We start from the raw sequence: 23,316 nt of genomic DNA, 5'->3' as shown, positions 1-23,316 counted from the left end.
TCACACACTCAAGGTGAGGCCCCCCCTTCTCTCTAACACACAGATCACACACTCAAGTTGAGGCTCCCCCTTCTCTCTAACACACAGATCACACACTCAAGGTGAGGCTCCCCCTTCTCTCTAACACACAGATCACACACTCAAGGTGAGGCTCCCCCCTTCTCTCTAACACACAGATCACACACTCAAGGTGAGGCCCCCCCCTTCTCTCTAACACACAGATCACACACTCAAGGTGAGGCTCCCCCCTTCTCTCTAACACACAGATCACACACTCAAGGTGAGGCTCCCCCCTTCTCTCTAACACACAGATCACACACTCAAGGTGAGGCTCCCCCTTCTCTCTAACACACAGATCACACACTCAAGGTGAGGCTCCCCCCTTCTCTCTAACACACAGATCACACACTCAAGGTGAGGCCCCCTTCTCTCTAACACACAGATCACACACTCAAGGTGAGGCCCCCTTCTCTCTAACACACAGATCACACACTCAAGGTGAGGCTCCCCCTTCTCTCTAACACACAGATCACACACTCAAGGTGAGGCTCCCCCCTTCTCTCTAACACACAGATCACACACTCAAGGTGAGGCTCCCCCCTTCTCTCTAACACACAGATCACACACTCAAGGTGAGGCTCCCCCCTTCTCTCTAACACACAGATCACACACTCAAGGTGAGGCTCCCCCCTTCTCTCTAACACACAGATCACACACTCAAGGTGAGGCTCCCCCCTTCTCTCTAACACACAGATCACACACTCAAGGTGAGGCTCCCCCCTTCTCTCTAACACACAGATCACACACTAACTGTACACATCAACCAACTGTATTTGAAGTGAAATGTTGGTGAATTGACGTTAATTTAAAAACACATATTGTGAAAAAGATTTTGCCATGACATGGGCTAGAGAAAAGACAGACATGATATTGTTTGAAATATTGCAAGCTAATTGTTTTATTTTTTTAAATACAAAAAAATCATGTTTTGTGTCAAAACACTATATATCCCCCCCAAACAACAGAACTCCTGTAGAAAAAGTATCCCAATTGAGATTTAAACAGTCATATGTAATAAAGTATCAATAAATAAATAAAATATTAAAATAATCAATTTGTTTAAACTATATTGTGCAAATATAACACAACATAATGTATTCTGAGGGTGGACAGGGTATACAATGTGGGTTTTGGACATTTAACTTTTTATTTTTTAAATATGTTTTTTTTTCTTCCATTAGGATAAATCAAGGGAAGCTATCTGAATTTGATTGTATACACTTTAGGGAAGGATTTAATAAATAAGGACTTTGAAAGTCTGATTATTGGATTGTTTGTTATTGTCAGAGTGACACAGTACTTTGTTTACAGCCTCCGTATGTTTGTTATTGTCAGAGTGACACGGCACTTTGTTTACAGCCTCCGTATGTTTGTTATTGTCAGAGTGACACGGCACTTTGTTTACAGCCTCCGTATGTTTGTTATTGTCAGAGTGACACGGTACTTTGTTTACAGCCTCCGTATGTTTGTTATTGTCAGAGTGACACGGCACTTTGTTTACAGCCTCCGTATGTTTGTTATTGTCAGAGTGACACGGCACTTTGTTTACAGCCTCCGTATGTTTGTTATTGTCAGAGTGACACAGTACTTTGTTTACAGCCTCCGTATGTTTGTTATTGTCAGAGTGACACGGCACTTTGTTTACAGCCTCCGTATGTTTGTTATTGTCAGAGTGACACGGCACTTTGTTTACAGCCTCCGTATGTTTGTTATTGTCAGAGTGACACGGTACTTTGTTTACAGCCTCCGTATGTTTGTTATTGTCAGAGTGACACTGAAGCTGATTCACACCCAACACTGAAGCTGATTCACACCCAACATTGAAGCTGATTCACACCCAACACTGAAGCTAATTCACACCCAACACTGAAGCTAATTCACACCCAACACTGAAGCTGATTTACTGAGTTAGTGATGCATGTGAGAAAATAGGCATAAGAAATATAACGTATTAAAAGCCTTATTGTAAGGCATTGTAAAGGCTCATGCTTATAAAATATGATGTGTATCCGTACTGTGTTGTATAGAGTTAGGATGTGCTTATAATGTTGTCCTATACTGTGTCCATATAGTGGTGGGGATGACTTCAGAGTTGTATCAGTGACAGAAATACATTAACGACTTGACTCTTGAGAGACATACCGTCTTATAAGCCTCATTATAAGACATTATTACAAATGCTCATATCAAGGTATAAACTTGCTTTTACTAAGTTATCAAATATTATACCTGCAGGGTTTAAGTTAAGAGTTATCGATATAACTCTTCGTAATGTGAATCGAGGCGGGATTTTGTGTTATAGCAATCTTCTTCTTCTTCTTGTTTCAGGGATTTACCCGATAGTTAGTTTCAGGACGGATAACAAATCATTTCCAGGGTCGTGTTAGAAAGAGGGACCCGGGTCAAAGAGGCTTAAAGGATATAGAGTTTGTGTTGGGTGACATTACCTAAGAGAGAAGGGCGGAAGCATCATACAGAACAGTGACATGTCATGTTGTTCGTTACCTCATCCTGGTACTTGATGCTCTTATGTGGATATCGTACCGCCTGTAGAGCTCTGTGTTCTGAAGTAACTCCTGCATAGAGGAAATTCTATTGATGTGGTGCCCCCCCCCCCGGCCCCCCGTTGTGTCTTTGAGGATATGAATGGAATCACTTTCCCCCCTTCTTCTTCTCTCTCCCTGTCTCTCAGGCGGCAGTACAGGCAGATCATTTGAATGTTATAAAGCTTTGAACTTGGTGACTTTGAACTCCCCCTCTCTCTCTCTCTCCCACCCCCCCTCTCTCTCTCCCCCTCTCTCTCTCCCTTTATCCCCTCTCTCTCTCCCCCCTCGACCCTCTTTCTCCCTCTATCCCCGACCTGGGAAGGGACCAGCTCAGATCAGCTCTCTCTTTCCTCTCTCTCTCTCTCTCTCTCTCTCTCTCTCTCTCTCTCTCTCTCTCTCTCTCTCTCTCTCTCTCTCTCTCTCTCTCTCTCTCTCTCTCTCTCTCTCTCTCTCTCTCTCTCTCTCTCTCTCTCTCTCTCTCTCTCTAGCTCTCTCTCTCTCTCTCGTTGTAATCTTTTTCCGCCTGGGGAAATTGACGGAATCTATTATTTGTACATAATCAGAAGAGATGTGTACTTCTCATCTGTGACCAACTTGGGAGGGAAACACAGATCAGCTCAGCAAACGTTGTAATCTTTTTCCGCCTGGGGAAATTGACGGAATAAAACTATTATTTGTACATAATCAGAAGAGATGTGTACTTCTCATCTGTGACCACATCTTGTAATGAAACACAGAGAAACACACACACGTATTAACTCTCATTCCATCCAATATTGTCATTACATAGACCCTTCACACTACACTGAGACTGTCCTCTAACTGACCTGATGCACTAGAGACTTCACACTACACTGAGACTGTCCTCTAACTGACCTGATGCACTAGAGACTTCACACTACACTGAGACTGTCCTCTAACTGACCTGATGCACTAGAGACTTCACACTACACTGAGACTGTCCTCTAACTGACCTGATGCACTAGAGACTTCACACTACACTGAGACTGTCCTCTAACTGACCTGATGCACTAGAGACTTCACACTACACTGAGACTGTCCTCTAACTGACCTGATGCACTAGAGACTTCACACTACACTGAGACTGTCCTCTAACTGACCTGATGCACTAGAGACTTCACACTACACTGAGACTGTCCTCTAACTGACCTGATGCACTAGAGACTTCACACTACACTGAGACTGTCCTCTAATTGACCTGATGTGCTGTTTACATGGTTCGTTGTCTCTAGAGCCTGGGGCTAGTTATAGATGTATGGACTGATTAGCCAAGACTCGTACCCCATGAGGCACAGCTGAGTGAATCTGTGTGAAATGGGAATCTGAATAACATGTGCAGACATGAAGCATGTCAACAGACATTTAAAATGAAGAACTGCTGTTGCTGAATGTCAGATCAGTGTGTGTTTGCTGAAGCCTGTTCGCTACCATTTTGTTGACCAAAAACAACCGATTCCTACTTTCCTCTCTCAATTGATTGAGTGACAGAGCTACAAATTTGATGCTATGTCGATGGTGTAAACATCTTCCGAAATGTGGAGGGGGCCCTCGTATATCTCGTGTCCCCAGATGGTCATGCTGATTATCCCCGAGAGGGCTGAGCTCTCATCTCTGTGTGGCTTGAGAGGCTGAGTGATCATCAAGCTACTAATGAGCTGAAGGTCTTTGTTCAAGCCACATCAATGATGTGTTTGTGTGCAGTAACACTGGACTCGACCACAAAGCACTACTTGAAATCAGGACCGGATAAATAGTGTCGGTCGTTGCTTTGCAGTACGTGACTGTATCTGTTTACTGCTCCTCCATTGATCTTATGATGGACTCTAAGTCAGACATGACTTGGAACGTGGGGGGGGGCTGTTTTCAGCAGTCTGACAGCTCTCACTGGTGCACAGGGATTATACACTGTGTTTAACAGTGTATAAATATGAAAAAAGTTAGCGATTTTAAAGGATTAATTTCCTATTTTTGACGTTTGCTGGTCGCAGCAGTAGTCAATGTTGATATACCCGCCCTATCCTTCGTCTCCCTGTCTCTCTCTCTCTCTCTCTCTCTCTCTCTCTCTTGCTCTCTCTTTCTCTCTCTCGCTCTCTTTCTCTCGCTCTCTTTCTCTCTCTCTCTCTCTCTCTCTCGCTCTCTCTTTCTCTCTGTCAGTAAGCTCCTTAAGGAAACCGTCTATCTCTCCTCACCCCCCTCTCCTCCTCATCCTCCTCTCCTCCTCATCGGTGTAGCACAGTCAAGTAGCTATTTCACTGTGATCTCTGCCTTTCCTGGCACCCTCAGGGCTCCGGTCCAAAGTAGTGCACTATGAAGGGAACAGGATGCTATTTGTGATACCATGCAACTCAACAGTTCTGCTCCATAGTCATTAATTCCCAGCCTTTTACTGCAGAAGAGAAGGTGAGAGACACCAGCTTCCAGTAAGAGAGATAGGATCTGAAATGTAGAAGCTGAGCATCCCCTGATTCCCTGTGTTTGTACAGAGAGAAGCTGAGCACCCCCTGATTCCCTGTGTTTGTACAGAGAGAAGCTGAGCACCCCCTGATTCCCTGTGTTTGTACAGAGAGAAGCTGAGCACCCCCTGATTCCCTGTGTTTGTACAGAGAGAAGCTGAGCACCCCCTGATTCCCTGTGTTTGTACAGAGAGAAGCTGAGCATCCCCTGATTTCCTGTGTTTGTACAGAGAGAAGCTGAGCTTCCCCTGATTTCCTGTGTTTGTACAGAGAGAAGCTGAGCACCCCCTGATTCCCTGTGTTTGTACAGAGAGAAGCTGAGCATCCCCTGATTCCCTGTGTTTGTATAGAGAGAAGCTGAGCATCCCGATTCCCTGTGTTTGTACAGAGAGAAGCTGAGCACCCCCTGATTCCCTGTGTTTGTACAGAGAGAAGCTGAGCATCCCCTGATTTCCTGTGTTTTTTACAGAGAGAGGCTGAGCATCCCCTGATTCCCTGTGTTTGTACAGAGAGAAGCTGACATGATTTGAAGAATAGTGTGAGAGAGCACTTATCCATGCTCATAGTACCACCGTTGCTCGTGTGGTGTTTTTCTATGTGTGTGTGTGTGTGTGTGTGTGTGTGTGTGTGTGTGTGTGTGTGTGTGTGTGTGTGTGTGTGTGTGTGTGTGTGTGTGTGTGTGTGTGTGTGTGTGTGTGTGTGTGTGTGTGTGTGTGTGTGTGTGTGTGTGTGTGTGTGTGTGTGTGCATGTGCTCGTGTGTGTGTTCCTATGCTCATGTACACATTTCCACTTAGGTTATTATAGATGGATAGAGATGCCTGGTGTCTGGGAGTGTAGTGACAGGTTATTATAGATGGATAGAGATGCCTGGTGTCTGGGAGTGTCAGGTTATTATAGATGGATAGAGATGCCTGGTGTCTGGGAGTGTTGTGACAGGTTATTATAGATGGATAGAGATGCCTGGTGTCTGGGAGTGACAGGTTATTATAGATGGATAGAGATGCCTGGTGTCTGGGAGTGACAGGTTATTATAGATGGATAGAGATGCCTGGTGTCTGGGAGTGTAGTGACAGGTTATTATAGATGGATAGAGATGCCTGGTGTCTGGGAGTGACAGGTTATTATAGATGGATAGAGATGCCTGGTGTCTGGGAGTGTAGTGACAGGTTATTATAGATGGATAGAGGTGCCTGGTGTCTGGGAGTGTAGTGACAGGTTATTATAGATGGATAGAGATGCCTGGTGTCTGGGAGTGTCAGGTTATTATAGATGGATAGAGATGCCTGGTGTCTGGGAGTGTTGTGACAGGTTATTATAGATGGATAGAGATGCCTGGTGTCTGGGAGTGTTGTGACAGGTTATTATAGATGGATAGAGATGCCTGGTGTCTGGGAGTGAAAGGTTATTATAGATGGATAGAAATGCCTGGTGTCTGGGAGTGACAGGTTATTATAGATGGATAGAGATGCCTGGTGTCTGGGAGTGACAGGTTATTATAGATGGATAGAGATGCCTGGTGTCTGGGAGTGTCAGGTTATTATAGATGGATAGAGATGCCTGGTGTCTGGGAGTGTTGTGACAGGTTATTATAGATGGATAGAGATGCCTGGTGTCTGGGAGTGACAGGTTATTATAGATGGATAGAGGTGCCTGGTGTCTGGGAGTGTCAGGTTATTATAGATGGATAGAGATGCCTGGTGTCTGGGAGTGTAGTGACAGGTTATTATAGATGGATAGAGATGCCTGGTGTCTGGGAGTGTCAGGTTATTATAGATGGATAGAGATGCCTGGTGTCTGGGAGTGTCAGTTTATTATAGATGGATAGAGATGCCTGGTGTCTGGGAGTGACACGTTATTATAGATGGATAGAGATGCCTGGTGTCTGGGAGTGTAGTGACAGGTTATTATAGATGGATAGAGATTCCTCTTGTCTGGGAGGGATTATTATGGATGGCTAGCCTCACCTAGACCCAGCTGTCTCCTAGCCCTCAGCCTCACCTAGACCCAGCTGTCTCCTAGCCCTCAGCCTCACCTAGACCCAGCTGTCTCCTAGCCCTCAGCCTCACCTAGACCCAGCTGTCTCCTAGCCCTCAGCCTCACCTAGACCCAGCTGTCTTCCTCTCGCTGGTCCTCTGCCTCACCTAGACCCAGCTGTCTTCCTCTCCCTGGCCTTCGGGCCTCACCTAGACCCAGCTGTCTTCCTCTCCCTGGCCTTCGGGCCTCACCTAGACCCAGCTGTCTTAGGACTGGGCTGCTTGTTGCATTCCTTTCCATCGGAATGTCAACCTCCAAGCCCAACATGTTCTATCTCTCACACTGCAAAAAGGAAGTACTGTTCAGCGAGACAGTGGGTCTGAATATCCTCTAAAAAATGTACTTGGGCTCTGTCGCAAATGGCACCCTAACACCTAGATAGTGCAGGGCCCTGGGCAAAAGTATTGCACTATATAGGGAATGCCATGTGGGACACAGTCTCAATCATAGGCGGAAATAGGAAACATATTTGACATATTTCCTTAGACATATTTTCTACACCCCAAGTCCCATGGAACGTGTTCTTTCAGGCTGCGTAGAGGACCAGGGGAGAGAACAGTACAGGTTATCTTTCAGGCTGCATAGAGGACCCGAAGAGAGAACAGTACAGGTTATCTTTCAGGCTGCATAGAGGACCCGAAGAGAGAACAGTACAGGTTATCTTTCAGGCTGCGTAGAGGACCCGAAGAGAGAACAGTACAGGTTATCTTCCAGGCTGCGTAGAGGACCAGGGGAGAGAATAGTACAGGTTATCTTCCCTGTGGCCTGATGTCTCTTTCTTGCTACAACAGATGAATAGAAACTCCTGCGTTGCTTCATTCTGTCACACTAACAGGTAGGGAGGACTGTCACACTAACAGGTAGGGAGGACTGTAACACTAACAGGTAGGGAGGACTGTCACACTAACAGGTAGGGAGGGCTTTCACACTAACAGGTAGGGAGGACTGTCCCACTAACAGGTAGGGAGGACTGTCACACTAACAGGTAGGGAGGACTGTCCCACTAACAGGTAGGGAGGACTGTCACACTAACAGGTAGGGAGGACTGTCATACTAAAAGGTAGGGAGGACTGTCACACTAACAGGTAGGGAGGGCTTTCATACTAAAAGGTAGGGAGGACTGTCACACTAACAGGTAGGGAGGGCTTTCATACTAACAGGTAGGGAGGGCTGGTGTTTTAATGTGGCCCTCTAGCTGCTAGTTTTTATTGGATCAAAGCCAAGCTTGGAACCATTTCTGGTGATTACCTTGCAAGATTGCAACCGTTAGGGGTAATAAAATGTTTTTTTAAGCCATTCACGAAATGTAATTTCATAAATGTCATGAGTCATTCCACTAATTACCGAGCCTTGTAAAGCTTTAACCAGAGTAAATGTTTTGGTGCTCCGTTGCTGGTTCTTATAAAAGCCAACAAATATATCTGTTGAGGCTAAGCTGTGAACTCTGATGTGTAGGTTGAAGAAATATCATTATCTTCGACCTCGGTTTATGTCAGGAAGTGAAGGACCAGAGCTGTTGAAAATGGAATGTTTTGTGTTGCCGAGAGTGATGATGACATGGAGGCATTAGAATGTGTCCTTCTATTCTGGGAACATTAATGTAACTATGGTGGTGATAGACTGAATCTGGGTCCCAAATGGCAACCTATTCCCTGTATAGTGCACTACTTTCAACCAGAGAAGCATGGGCCCTGATCAAAAGTAGTGCACTACATGTGGAATAGGGTGCCATTTGGGACGCAGAGTCTGTCCAAAAAAAACATCCTAGTTATTTAATGTGCTATGTCGTTTTGCCAAATCAAGTATGTGTAAAATGGAAATGCTGGCGGCTAAGTGATTTTGAGCCTCAGCTAACCACTCTCTTGAGTCATATGGAAGCTCTCAACTTGCCTGACATGTCTCATCTTTAAAAAACATTTTTTTCCCCCTCTACATTTCCCCCCCAAATGCACATCCTTGCCAATATACAGTACATTATGGCATTCGGAAAATATTCAGACCCCTTGACCTTTCCACATTTTATTATGTTACAGCCTTGTTCTATAATGTATTATTGCGTTCCCCCCCCCCCTCATCAATCGACACACAATACCCCCAAATTACATCACAATACCCCATAATGCCATCACAATACCCCCAAATGACATCACAATACCCCATAATGCCATCACAATACCCCCAAATGACAAAGCAAAACAGTTTATGTAGAATTTTTGGCAAATGTAATAAAAAAATGAAATATCACATTTGCATAAGAATTCAGACCCTTTTCTCAGTACTTTGTTGAAGCACCTTTGGCAGCGATTACAGCCTTGATTCTTCTTGGGTATGAAGCTACAAGCTTGACACGCCTGTATTTGGGGAGTTTCTCTCATTCTTTTCTGCAGATTCTCTCAAGCTCTGTCAGGTTGGATGAGGAGCGTCGCTGCACAGACATTTTCAGGTCTCCATAGATGTTTGATCGGGTTCTACTCAAGGACATTCAGAGACTTGTATATTCCTGCATTGTCTTGGCTGTGTGCTTAGGGTCTTGCCCTATTGGAAGGTGAACCTTCACCCCGATCGGAGGTCTGGAGCAGGTGTTCATCAAGGATTTCTCTGTACTTTACTCCATTCCTCTTTCCCTCAATCCTGACTAGTCTCCCAGTCCCTGCCGCTGAAATACATCCCCACAGCATGATGCTGCCACCACCATCCTTCATCGTGGGGATGGTGACAGGTTTCCTTCAAACATGACGCTTGGCATTCAGGCCAAAGAGTTAAATTGTGTTTTCATCAGACCAGAGAGTCTTGTTTGTCATGGTCTGAGAGTCCTTTAGGTGTCTTTTGGCAAACTCCAAGCCGGCTGTCATGTGCCTTTTACTGAGTGGACCTTCTACCCCGATTGCTCAGTTTGGCCGGGCAACCAGCTCTATCAAGAGTCGTGGTGGTTCCAAACTAAAAATGATGGCGGTTCTTGGGGACCTTCAATGCTGCAAGAAATGTTTTGGTACCATTCCTCAGATCTGTGCCTCAACACAATCCTGTCTCGGATCTCTACGGACAATTCCTTCGACCTCATGACTTGGTTTTTGCTCTGACATTCACTGTCAACTGTGGGACTTTTCAGTCTTTTTCAGGCTTTCATTTTTGGGGATGGTTTGTATCGTTTGATTTACACAACATGCATATACCACTTTGAAGATGCAAAATATTTTTTGGTGTCCACACCCCTCCAAGGTCAATACTTTGTAGAGACACCTTTTACAGCAATTACAGCTACAAGTCTCTTGGAGTATGTCTCTATGAGCTTGGCACATCTTGCAACTGGGATTTTTGCCCATTCTTCAAGGCAAAACTGCTCCAGCTCCTTCAAGTTGGATGGGTTCTGCTGGTGTACAGCAATCTTTGAGTCATACCACAGATTCTCAATTGGATTGAGGTCTGGACTTTGACTAGGCCATTCCAAGGCATTTAAATGTTTCCCCTTAAACCACTCAAGTGTTGCATTCGCAGTATGCTTAGGGTCATTGTCCTGCTGGAAGGTGAACCTCCGTCCCAGTCTCAAATCTCTGGAAAACTGAAACAGGTTTCCCTCAAGAATTTCCCTGTATTTAGCACCATCCATCGTTCCTAAATTCTGACAAGTTTCCCAGTCCCTGCCGATGAAAAACATCCCCACAGGATGATGCTGCCACCACCATGCTTCACTGTGGGGATGGTGTTCTCGGGGTCAGGTGTTGGGTTTGCGCCAGACATAGTGTTTTGGCCAAAAAGCTCAATTTCAGTCTCATCTGACCAGAGTACCTTCTTCCATATGTGTGGGGAGTCTCCCACATGCCTTTTGGCGAACACCAAACATGTTTGCTTATTTTATTCTTCAAGCAATGGCTTTTTTCTGGCCACTCTTCCGTAAAGCCCAGCTCTGTGGAGTGTACGGCTTAAAGTGGTCCTATGGACAGATACGCCAATCTCCACAGCTCCTTCACGGTTATCTTTGGTATCTTTGCTGCCTCTCTGATTAATGCCCTCCTTTTCTGGTCCATGAGTTTTGGTGGGCGGCCCTCTCTTGGCAGGTTTCTTGTGGTGCCATATTCTTTCAATTTTTTAGTAATGGAATTAATGGTGCCAATGGGATGTTCAAAATTTCAGATATGTTTTTTATAATCCAGCCTTGATCTGTACTTCTCCACAACTTTGTCCCTGACCTGTTTGGAGAGATTCCTTGGTTTTCATGGTGCCGCTTGCTTGGTGGTGTTGAAGACTCTGGGGCCTTTCAGAACAGGTGTATATATACACTGAGATCATGTGACAGAGGTGGACTTTCAGAACAGGTGTACAGTTGAAGTCTGAACTTTACATACACCTTAGCTAAATACATTTAAACTCAGTTTTTCACAATTCCTGACATTTAATCCTAGTAAAAATGACCTGACTTAATTAGTATTTGGTAGCATCGCCTTTAAAATTGTTTAACTTGGGCCAAACGTTTCAGGGAGCCTTCCACAAGCTTCCCACAATAAGTTGGGTAAATTTTGGCCCATTCCTCCTGACAGAGCTGGAGTAACTGAGTCCGATTTGTAGGCCTCCTTGCTTACACATGCTTTTTCAGTTCTGCCCACAAATTTTCTATAGGATTGAGGGCTTTGTGATGGCCACTCCAATACCTTGATTTTGTTGTCCTTAAGCCATTTTGCCACTACTTTGGAAGTATGCTTGGGATCATTGCCCATTTGGAAGACCCATTTGCGACCAAGCATTAACTTCCTGACTGATGTCTTTAAATGTTGCTTCAATAAATCCACATAATCTTACTTCCTCATGAAGCCATCTATTTTGTGAAGTGCACCAGTCCCTCCTGCAGCAAAGCACCCCCACAACATGATGCTGACACCCCTGTGCTTCACAGTTGGGATGGTGTTCTTCGGCTTGCAAGCCTCCCCCTTTTTCCTCCAAACATAACGATGATCATTATGGCCAAACAGTTCTATTTTTGTTTCATTAGACCAGAGGACATTTCTCCAAAAAGTATGATCTTTGTCCCCATGTGCAGTTGCAAACCGTTGCCTGGCTTTTTTATGGCGGTTTTGGAGCAGTGGATTCTTCCTTGCTGAGCGGCCTTTCAGGTTGTATCGATATAGAACTTGTTTTACTGTGGATATAGATACTTTTGTAACCTGTTTCCTCCAGCATCTTCACAATGTCCTTTGCTGTTGTTCTGGGATTGATTTGCACGTTTCCCACCAAAGTATGTTCATCTCTAGGAGACAGAACGTGTCTCCTTCCTGAGCAGTATGACGGCTGCGTGGGCCCATGGTGTTTATACTTGCGTACTATTGTTTGCACAGATAAATGAGGTACCTTCAGGCATTTGGAAATTGCTCACAAGTATGAACCAGACTTCTGGAGGTCTATAATTTGTTTTCTGAGGTCCTGGCTGATTTCTTTTGATTTTCCCACAATGTCAAGCAAAGAGGCACAGAGTTTGAATGTACGCTTTGAAATACATCCACAGGTACACCTCCAATTGACTCAAATGATGTCAATTGTCCCATCAGAAGCTTCTAAAGCCATGACATAATTTTATAGAATTTTCCAAGCTGTTTAAAGGCACAGTCAACTTAGTGTATGTAAACTTCTGACCCACTGGAATTGTGATACAGTGAATTATAAGTGAAATAATCTGTCTGTAAACATTTGTTGGAACAATTACTTGTGTCACACACAAAGTAGATGTCCTAACCAACTTGTCAATACCATAGTTTGTTAACACATTTGTGGAGTGGTTGAAAAACGAGTTTTAATGACTACAACCTATGTGTATGTAAACTTCCAACTTCAACTGCATATATACTGAGATCATGTGACAGATCATGTGACACTTTGCACACGGGTGGACTTTATTTAACTAATTATGTGACTTCTGAAGGTAATTGGTTGCACCAGATCTTATTTAGGGGCTTCATAGCAAAGGGGGAGAATAAATATACACCCAACACTTTTCTGTTTAAAAAGAATTCAAAATAAACCCAAGAGAATACTTTTGCAAGGCACTGTATATAGGTTTCCCAAATCATGTCCAGCCAATCGAATTTACCACAGCTTATAGAAACATCTCAAGGATGATCAATGGAAACAGGATGCACCTGAGCTCAATTTCGAGTCTCATAGCAAAGGGTCTGAATACTTATATAAATACATCCACATTCCACCACCTCACCCTGTTATAAATACATCCACATTCCAGAACCTCACCCTGTTATAAATACATCCACATTCCACCACCTCACCCTGTTATAAATACATCCACATTCCACCACCTCACCCTGTTATCAATACATCCACATTCCACCTCATCCCATAATAAATACATCCACATTCCACCTCATCCTATAATAAATCCATCCACATTCCACCTCATCCCATAATAAATACATCTACATTCCACCTCATCCTATAATAAATCCATCCACATTCCACCTCATCCTATAATAAATCCATCCACATTCCACCTCATCCCATAATAAATACATCTACATTCCACCTCATCCTACAATAAATCCATCCACATTCCACCTCATCCTATAATACATCCACATTCCACCTCATCCCATAATAAATCCATCCACATTCCACCTCATCCTATAATAAATCCATCCACATTCCATCTCACCATATAATAAATCCATCCACATTCCATCTCACCATATAATAAATCCATCCACATTCCATCTCACCATATAATAAATCCATCCACATTCCACCTCATCCTATAATAAATCCATCCACATATATAGGGAATGGGGTTCCATCTGGGACAAAGCCTTAGCTTATACATGACACCTAGCTGCATCAGTCGGTATGCCTGACGTTTTTGAGGACGTAGCCTATAGGATGTGTATGTGGAAGTAGCCTATAGGATGTGTATGTGGAAGTAGCCTATAGGATGTGTATGTGGAAGTAGCCTATAGGATGTGCATGTGGAAGTAGCCTATAGGATGTGTATGTGGAAGTAGCCTATAGGATGTGTATGTGGAAGTAGCCTATAGGATGTGTATGTGGAAGTAGCCTATAGGATGTGCATGTGGAAGTAGCCTATAGGATGTGCATGTGGAAGTAGCCTATAGGATGTGTATGTGGAAGTAGCCTATAGGATGTGTATGTGGAAGTAGCCTATAGGATGTGCATGTGGAAGTAGCCTATAGGATGTGCATGTGGAAGTAGCCTATAGGATGTGTATGTGGAAGTAGCCTATAGGATGTGTATGTGGAAGTAGCCTATAGGATGTGCATGTGGAAGTAGCCTATAGGATGTGCATGTGGAAGTAGCCTATAGGATGTGCATGTGGAAGTAGCCTATAGGATGTGCATGTGGAAGTAGCCTATAGGATGTGTATGTGGAAGTAGCCTATAGGATGTGTATGTGGAAGTAGCCTATAGGATGTGCATGTGGAAGTAGCCTATAGGATGTGCATGTGGAAGTAGCCTATAGGATGTGGATGTGGAAGTAGCCTATAGGATGTGTATGTGGAAGTAGCCTATAGGATGTGCATGTGGAAGTAGCCTATAGGATGTGCATGTGGAAGTAGCCTATAGGATGTGTATGTGGAAGTAGCCTATAGGATGTGTATGTGGAAGTAGCCTATAGGATGTGCATGTGGAAGTAGCCTATAGGATGTGCATGTGGAAGTAGCCTATAGGATGTGTATGTGGAAGTAGCCTATAGGATGTGCATGTGGAAGTAGCCTATAGGATGTGCATGTGGAAGTAGCCTATAGGATGTGCATGTGGAAGTAGCCTATAGGATGTGTATGTGGACGTAGCCTATAGGATGTGCATGTGGAAGTAGCCTATAGGATGTGTATGTGGAAGTAGCCTATAGGATGTGCATGTGGAAGTAGCCTATAGGATGTGCATGTGGAAGTAGCCTATAGGATGTGTATGTGGAAGTAGCCTATAGGATGTGTATGTGGAAGTAGCCTATAGGATGTGTATGTGGAAGTAGCCTATAGGATGTGTATGTGGAAGTAGCCTATAGGATGTGAATGTGGAAGTAGCCTATAGGATGTGCATGTGGAAGTAGCCTATAGGATGTGCATGTGGAAGTAGCCTATAGGATGTGTATGTGGAAGTAGCCTATAGGATGTGTATGTGGAAGTAGCCTATAGGATGTGCATGTGGAAGTAGCCTATAGGATGTGCATGTGGAAGTAGCCTATAGGATGTGTATGTGGAAGTAGCCTATAGGATGTGTATGTGGAAGTAGCCTATAGGATCAGCTGCTTGAGCCACAGTCCCACTGACCTGATCCTGATTGGTAGTTAATCCAATCTCCTGTTGTGGCATTATGCTATGATCACTCACGCACGGTCACTCAGGGGCCAGGCTATTCATCTATTGCTGTCAGAACCTGGGTTCAAATACTTTATCTGGGTTTGATGTAATTTGTCTTGCACAATGGAACCAATAGAGTACTGGCAAAACGCAAACGTTTAAAAGATTTCAACTAGTATTTGAACCCAGGTCTGATTTGCAGTCACAGGTGTCCTAATAAACCTCTACTGGTCCCGATCCTCACTTCCCTTGGTTCCACCTGTCCATCTGTGCATGGATCTTTCAATGTTCTGACTTCCAAATGCTACCCTTTTCCCTACATAGTGCACTACGTTTGACCAGCAACCATAGGGAAAAGGGTGCCATTTTTGGACGCAGACTATATGTTTCCCCCAAGTGGCAGCAGAGAGGATGATGTCACCCGGGTCAGGATAAGTTAAAGGTACAGTAGGCACTCCATGAAAGGCAGCAGTGTGACAGTTGACAATAGGAGCCCGTCTTCTTGCTAATGGAGATATAGCTCTGTCCGCGTTGTGACTGGTGGACCCAAAAGACACCTCTCAAGCTGTAAGCTGCCTTGGGAGAGGCCCCAGGGACACTGATAGGCCAGATAAATAACCAAAACACACTGGATGGCTTAGTAATAGCTGATGGTTACTGTGACCATGGGTAACGCTGGTGATTACTGTAACCATGGGTAACACTGGTGATTACTGTAACCATGGGTAACACTGGTGATTACTGTAACCATGGGTAACGCTGATGGTTACTGTGACCATGGGTAACACTGGTGATTACTGTAACCATGGGTAACACTGGTGATTACTGTAACCATGGGTAACACTGGTGATTACTGTAACCATGGGTAACACTGGTGATTACTGTAACCATGGGTAACACTGGTGATTACTGTAACCATGGGTAACGCTGATGGTTACTGTGACCATGGGTAACGCTGATGATTACTGTGACCATGGGTAACACTGATGATTACTGTGACCATGGGTAACAATGATGATTACTGTGACCATGGGTAACGCTGGTGATTACTGTAACCATGGGTAACACTGATGATTACTGTAACCATGGGTAACACTGATAATTATGATCAGTATCAAACAAAATGGAGAGAAAAAAAGAGCTGGATGAAGATTAATAAGAAGAAACATGACAAACATTATAGTAATATGTTTCACCTGATTAACATCTCAGAGTAGAAGTTGAATAGGTTTGTCTCTTTTTTGGGGGAAAAACTTTCTATGTAGTTATTATTTTTTCACTGGGTGGGGGGGGTTACAGGTGCAAAAACGATCAAAGAAATGCGTGCAAAGTTAACCTCAATCCACCCCCACCCCACCCAGAAACCATGTATCCCACCCCTCAGTCCCCATCCAACCGCCTGCATCCCCCTCCCCACCCAGAAACCATCTATCCCACCCCTCAGTCCCCATCCAACCGCCTGCATCCCCCTCCCCACCCAGAAACCATGTATCCCACCCCTCAGTCCCCATCCAACCGCCTGCATCCCCCTCCCCACCCAGAAACCATGTATCCCACCCCTCAGTCCCCATCCAACCGCCTGCATCCCCCTCCCCACCCAGAAACCATGTATCCCACCCCTCAGGTCCCCATCCAACCGCCTGCATCCCCCTCCCCACCCAGAAACCATCTATCCCACCCCTCAGTCCCCTCAGTCCCCATCCAACCGCCTGCATCCCCCTCCCCACCCAGAAACCATCTATCCCACCCCTCAGTCCCCATCCAACCGCCTGCATCCCCCTCCCCACCCAGAAACCATCTATCCCACCCCTCAGTCCCCATCCAACCGACTGCATCCCCCTCCCCACCCAGAAACCATCTATCCCACCCCTCAGTCCCCATCCAACCGCCTGCATCCCCCTCCCCACCCAGAAACCATGTATCCCACCCCTCAGTCCCCATCCAACCGCCTGCATCCCCCCTCCCCACCCAGAAACCATGTATCCCACCCCTTCCCATCCCACCCAGCAATCAATCCCCCTCCCACCTATCCAGCCCCTGAGTCTCCCCTTACATTTCCCCCAACCCCCCTGCTTCCGGCCAGAACGACCAGAGCACAATACCAAGTAGGATAGGACGTTGCCACGAGCAGCAGATATTGAGATTAGATTTGATTAGATATGTCTTTATTGTCTGATTTTCACAGATATCTTACGTACTAGAAGATGCCCTCTGATAAGGTGAGAGGCGTGACATGGTCCAGACACAACATCACACATCCACACTACTGATAAACACAACAAGAATGACAGCTTAAGGACTCTGAACCCTCCCTTCCACGTGACATAGCTGTCCCTGGTACACTGAATGGTACACCTCCCCTTAATGTCCAATGTCCCTGAGCGTAGCACATAAAAACCATAAAGCCATAGGATGCTGTGTGACCCGTTATAAAGTCATTCATTGTTGACAATAGATACCTTGTCTTAAATAATGTCTTAAATAATTTGATCAAGTCATAGGACAGTCCCTCCTATGTGTTCAACTAGCTGCCATGCCCCAACTGAGCTACAGAAGGACCCCTCCTATGTGTTCAACTAGCTGTCCCTCGTACACTGAATGGTACACCTCCCCTTTAATGTTGCTCGTGGCAACGTCACTACCTATATAGTGCACTACTTTGGACCAGAGCCCTGTGGGTATGATCTCTGGGCAAAAGCAGTGCAGTATATAGGGAATGGGTGTCATTTGGGGCATACCCTCTGTCTTAGTGATCTATATGAGACCAACCGCCAGGGGCAGGGGTGTCTTGTCACATGTGATTTCCTCTGGGACATAAGGCAGAGGGATTCATCTGTGACAGACAGCAAAGCCCTTCAATGTATTTTTAGGAAGGACAAAATTGATAGCCAACCACATCATTTGATTCTACAGAATATCCGTAGCCAGCTAATTGTGTTAAAGTTCAAATGTAATGTGCAGCCAGACAGACAGGCAGGCTGTCGTGAGTCACTCTGCTACATCCCAAATGGCACCTGATTCCCTACTCGGTACACTACTTTTGACCAGGGCACATAGGGCTTCGGTCAAAAGTAGTGTACTATATATGGGAGAGGGTGCAAGTTGGGATTACGGACCTTTGTCTGTACCATTTCCCATGGTTGTCAAAATCCAACATGGATGCCACTTAACTCGTTATTGGTGGAAGGAGACGGGACCTATTTCCGCTGAATTAATTTGTGAATAGTAACCCACTTATAATACAGTGTCTCTAGTGCTCAGTCAGGGAGTGCGGCACACACAGGACTGGGGTCATTGACAATCCATGTAATTCTGCTTAACAGGCCGTTACACCCGGTTATTTGACTGGAATAAGGATGGGACATAATGTCAATGCTGCTGTAGAAAGTATAAAGCAATACTGTGTGTTCTATAGGCCTGAACATAACCCTGATTGATAGCAGGTCTGTACAGTATTGACTCTGTCAATCACCGTATTCTTATTGGCAGACTCAATAGCCTTGGTTTCTCAAATGATTGCCTCGCCTGGTTCACCAACTACTTCTCAGATAGAGTTCAGTGTGTCAAATCGGAGGGCCTGTTATCCGGACCCCTGGCAGTCTCTATGGGGGTACCACAGGGTTCAATTCTCAGACCGACTCTTTTCTCTGTATATATCAATGATGTCGCTCTTGCTGCGGGTGATTCCCTGATCCACCTCTACACAGACGACACCATTCTGTATACTTCTGGCCCTTCTTTGGACACTGTGTTAACTAACCTCCAAACGATCTTCAATGCCATACAACTCTCCTTCCGTGGCCTGTTGTAGTTGTAGTAGTTGTTGTTGTAGTAGTTGTTGTTGTAGTTGTAGTAGTTGTTGTTGTAGTAGTAGTTGTTGTTGTTGTAGATGTAGTTGTTGTTGTTGTTATAGTAGTAGTTGTTGTTGTTGTAGTAGTTGTTGTTGTAGTTGTAGTAGTTGTTGTTGTAGTTGTTGTTGTTGTTGTAGTAATAGTAGTAGTTGTTGTAGTAGTTGTTGTAGTAGTTGTTGTTGTAGTTGTTGTAGTAGTAGTTGTTGTTGTTGTTGTAGTAGTTGTTGTTGTTGTTGTTGTAGTAGTTGTTGTTGTTGTAGTTGTTGTTGTTGTAGTAATAGTAGTAGTTGTTGTTGTTGTAGTAATAGTAGTAGTTGTTGTTGTTGTTGTAGTAGTAGTTGTTGTTGTAGTTGTTGTAGTAGTAGTAGTAGTTGTTGTTGTTGTAGTAATAGTAGTAGTTGTTGTTGTTGTTGTAGTAGTAGTTGTTGTTGTAGTTGTTGTAGTAGTAGTAGTAGTTGTTGTTGTTGTAGTAATAGTAGTAGTTGTTGTTGTTGTTGTAGTAGTAGTTGTTGTTGTTGTAGTAATAGTAGTTGTTGTTGTTGTTGTAGTAGTAGTTGTTGTAGTAGTTGTTGTTGTAGTTGTTGTAGTAGTAGTTGTTGTTGTTGTTGTAGTAGTAGTTGTTGTTGTTGTTGTAGTAGTTGTTGTTGTTGTAGTTGTTGTTGTTGTAGTAATAGTAGTAGTTGTTGTTGTTGTAGTAATAGTAGTAGTTGTTGTTGTTGTTGTAGTAGTAGTTGTTGTTGTAGTTGTTGTAGTAGTAGTAGTAGTTGTTGTTGTAGTAGTTGTTGTTGTAGTAGTAGTTGTTATAGTAGTTGTTGTTGTAGTAGTTGTTGTTGTAGTTGTTGTAGTAGTAGTAGTAGTTGTTGTTGTAGTAGTTGTTGTTGTAGTAGTTGTTGTTGTAGTAGTAGTTGTTATAGTAGTTGTTGTTGTAGTAGTTGTTGTTGTAGTTGTTGTAGTAGTAGTAGTAGTTGTTGTTGTAGTAGTTGTTGTTGTAGTAGTAGTTGTTGTTGTAGTAGTTGTTGTTGTAGTAGTAGTTGTTATAGTAGTAGTTGTTGTTGTAGTTGTTGTAGTAGTAGTTGTTGTAGTAGTTGTTGTTGTAGTAGTTGTTGTTGTTGTTGTAGTAGTTGTTGTTGTTGTTGTAGTAGTTGTTGTTGTAGTAGTAGTTGTTGTAGTAGTAGTTGTTATAGTAGTAGTTGTTGTTGTTGTAGTAGTAGTTGTTGTTGTTGTAGTAGTAGTTGTTATAGTAGTAGTTGTTGTTGTTGTAGTAGTAGTTGTTATAGTACCAATTTGTAAGTCGCTCTGGATAAGAGCGTCTGCTAAATGACTTAAATGTTAAATGTAAATGTAGTAGTAGTTGTTGTTGTTGTTGTAGTAGTTGTTGTTGTTGTTGTAGTAGTTGTTGTTGTTGTAGTAGTTGTTGTTGTTGTAGTAGTTGTTGTTGTTGTTGTAGTAGTTGTTGTTGTTGTAGTAGTTGTTGTTGTAGTAGTAGTTGTTATAGTAGTAGTTGTTGTTGTTGTTGTAGTAGTTGTTGTTGTTGTAGTAGTTGTTGTAGTAGTAGTTGTTATAGTAGTAGTTGTTGTAGTAGTAGTTGTTATAGTTGTTGTTGTTGTAGTAGTAGTTGTTGTAGTAGTAGTTGTTGTAGTAGTAGTTGTTATAGTAGTAGTTGTTGTAGTAGTAGTTGTTATAGTAGTAGTTGTTGTTGTTGTAGTAGTAGTTGTTGTTGTTGTAGTAGTAGTTGTTATAGTAGTAGTTGTTGTTGTTGTAGTAGTAGTTGTTATAGTAGTAGTTGTTGTTGTTGTAGTAGTTGTTGTTGTAGTAGTTGTTGTAGTAGTAGTTGTTATAGTAGTAGTTGTTGTTGTTGTAGTAGTTGTTGTTGTTGTTGTAGTAGTTGTTGTTGTTGTTGTAGTAGTTGTTGTTGTAGTAGTAGTTGTTATAGTAGTAGTTGTTGTTGTTGTTGTAGTAGTTGTTGTTGTTGTAGTAGTTGTTGTTGTTGTAGTAGTTGTTGTTGTTGTTGTTGTAGTAGTTGTTGTTGTTGTTGTAGTAGTTGTTGTTGTAGTAGTAGTTGTTATAGTAGTAGTTGTTGTTGTTGTAGTAGTTGTTGTTGTTGTTGTTGTAGTAGTTGTTGTTGTTGTTGTAGTAGTTGTTGTTGTTGTAGTAGTTGTTGTTGTTGTAGTAGTTGTTGTTGTTGTTGTAGTAGTTGTTGTTGTTGTTGTAGTAGTTGTTGTTGTAGTAGTAGTTGTTATAGTAGTAGTTGTTGTTGTAGTTGTTGTAGTAGTAGTTGTTGTAGTAGTTGTTGTTGTAGTAGTTGTTGTTGTTGTTGTAGTTGTTGTTGTTGTTGTAGTAGTTGTTGTTGTTGTTGTAATGACCCAAGGATGCAGTGGCCAGTCTGAGACCATTATACAGAGATGACAGTGCAGTAGAAATAAAGGCTTATAATGTAAAGCAGACATGTATTATAACTACATACAGTTATAAATACATACAGTATTTATAACCCAACCACATTCTCTTTAGAATTAACCCTCTTTCAATGTATAGAGTTTCAGTTTGTTCCCTTAGTTCTCTCTCTGTGCATAGAGATCCTTGTTGTTCAGGCATTACGGCAGGGTACTAACTCATATGATCAAAGAGGTCTCAGTATGTCTACGAATACACAAAACCTGTTCCTGTGGACCATGTCTGTCTCTTTAAACCATGAAGCCTCTTCCTGTGGACCATGTCTGTCTCTTTAAACCATGAAGCCTCTTCCTGTGGACCATGTCTATGCCATGATGTCTGTCTCTTTAAACCATGAAGCCTCTTCCTGTGGACCATGTCTATGCCATGATGTCTGTCTCTTTAAACCATGAAGCCTCTTCCTGTGGACCATGTCTATGCCATGATGTCTGTCTATTTAAACCATGAAGCCTCTTCCTGTGGACCATATCTATGCCATGATGTCTGTCTCTTTAAACCATGAAGCCTCTTCCTGTGGACCATGTCTATGCCATGATGTCTGTCTATTTAAACCATGAAGCCTCTTCCTGTGGACCATATCTATGCCATGATGTCTGTCTCTTTAAACCATGAAGCCTCTTCCTGTGGACCATGTCTATGCCATGATGTCTGTCTCTTTAAACCATGAAGCCTCTTCCTGTGGACCATATCTATGTCATGATGCCTGTCTCTTTAAACAATGAAGCCTCTTCCTGTGGACCATATCTATGCCATGATGTCTGTCTCTTTAAACCATGAAGCCTCTTCCTGTGGACCATATCTATGCCATGATGCCTGTCTCTTTAAACCATGAAGCCTGTGGACCATGTCTATGCCATGATGTCTGTCTCTTTAAACCATGAAGCCTCTTCCTGTGGACCATATCTATGCCATGATGCCTGTCTCTTTAAACCATGAAGCCTCTTCCTGTGGACCATATCTATGCCATGATGTCTGTCTCTTTAAACCATGAAGCCTCTTCCTGTGGACCATATCTATGCCATGATGCCTGTCTCTTTAAACCATGAAGCCTGTGGACCATGTCTATGCCATGATGTCTGTCTCTTTAAACCATGAAGCCTCTTCCTGTGGACCATATCTATGCCATGATGTCTGTCTCTTTAAACCATGAAGCCTCTTCCTGTGGACCATATCTATGCCATGATGCCTGTCTCTTTAAACCATGAAGCCTGTGGACCATGTCTATGCCATGATGTCTGTCTCTTTAAACCATGAAGCCTCTTCCTGTGGACCATATCTATGCCATGATGCCTGTCTCTTTAAACCATGAAGCCTCTTCCTGTGGACCATGTCTATGCCATGATGTCTGTCTATTTAAACCATGAAGCCTCTTCCTGTGGACCATATCTATGCCATGATGTCTGTCTCTTTAAACCATGAAGCCTCTTCCTGTGGACCATGTCTATGCCATGATGTCTGTCTCTTTAAACCATGAAGCCTCTTCCTGTGGACCATATCTATGTCATGATGCCTGTCTCTTTAAACAATGAAGCCTCTTCCTGTGGACCATATCTATGCCATGATGTCTGTCTCTTTAAACCATGAA

The 23,316-nt window shown here is 43.5% G+C and overlaps 1 protein-coding gene across 3 annotated transcripts in view; it reads left to right on the top strand.

The window, feature by feature from the left end:
- The window catches only part of LOC123993749 (probable E3 ubiquitin-protein ligase MID2), a 265,189-nt gene that overhangs the window by 161,110 nt on the left and 80,763 nt on the right, over positions 1-23,316 (top strand). The window lies entirely within an intron of this gene.

The sequence above is a fragment of the Oncorhynchus gorbuscha genome, linkage group LG13 (genome assembly GCF_021184085.1).
Source record: "Oncorhynchus gorbuscha isolate QuinsamMale2020 ecotype Even-year linkage group LG13, OgorEven_v1.0, whole genome shotgun sequence".
Classification (NCBI taxonomy): domain Eukaryota; kingdom Metazoa; phylum Chordata; class Actinopteri; order Salmoniformes; family Salmonidae; genus Oncorhynchus; species Oncorhynchus gorbuscha.
This window is presented reverse-complemented; position numbering and strand designations above follow the sequence as displayed.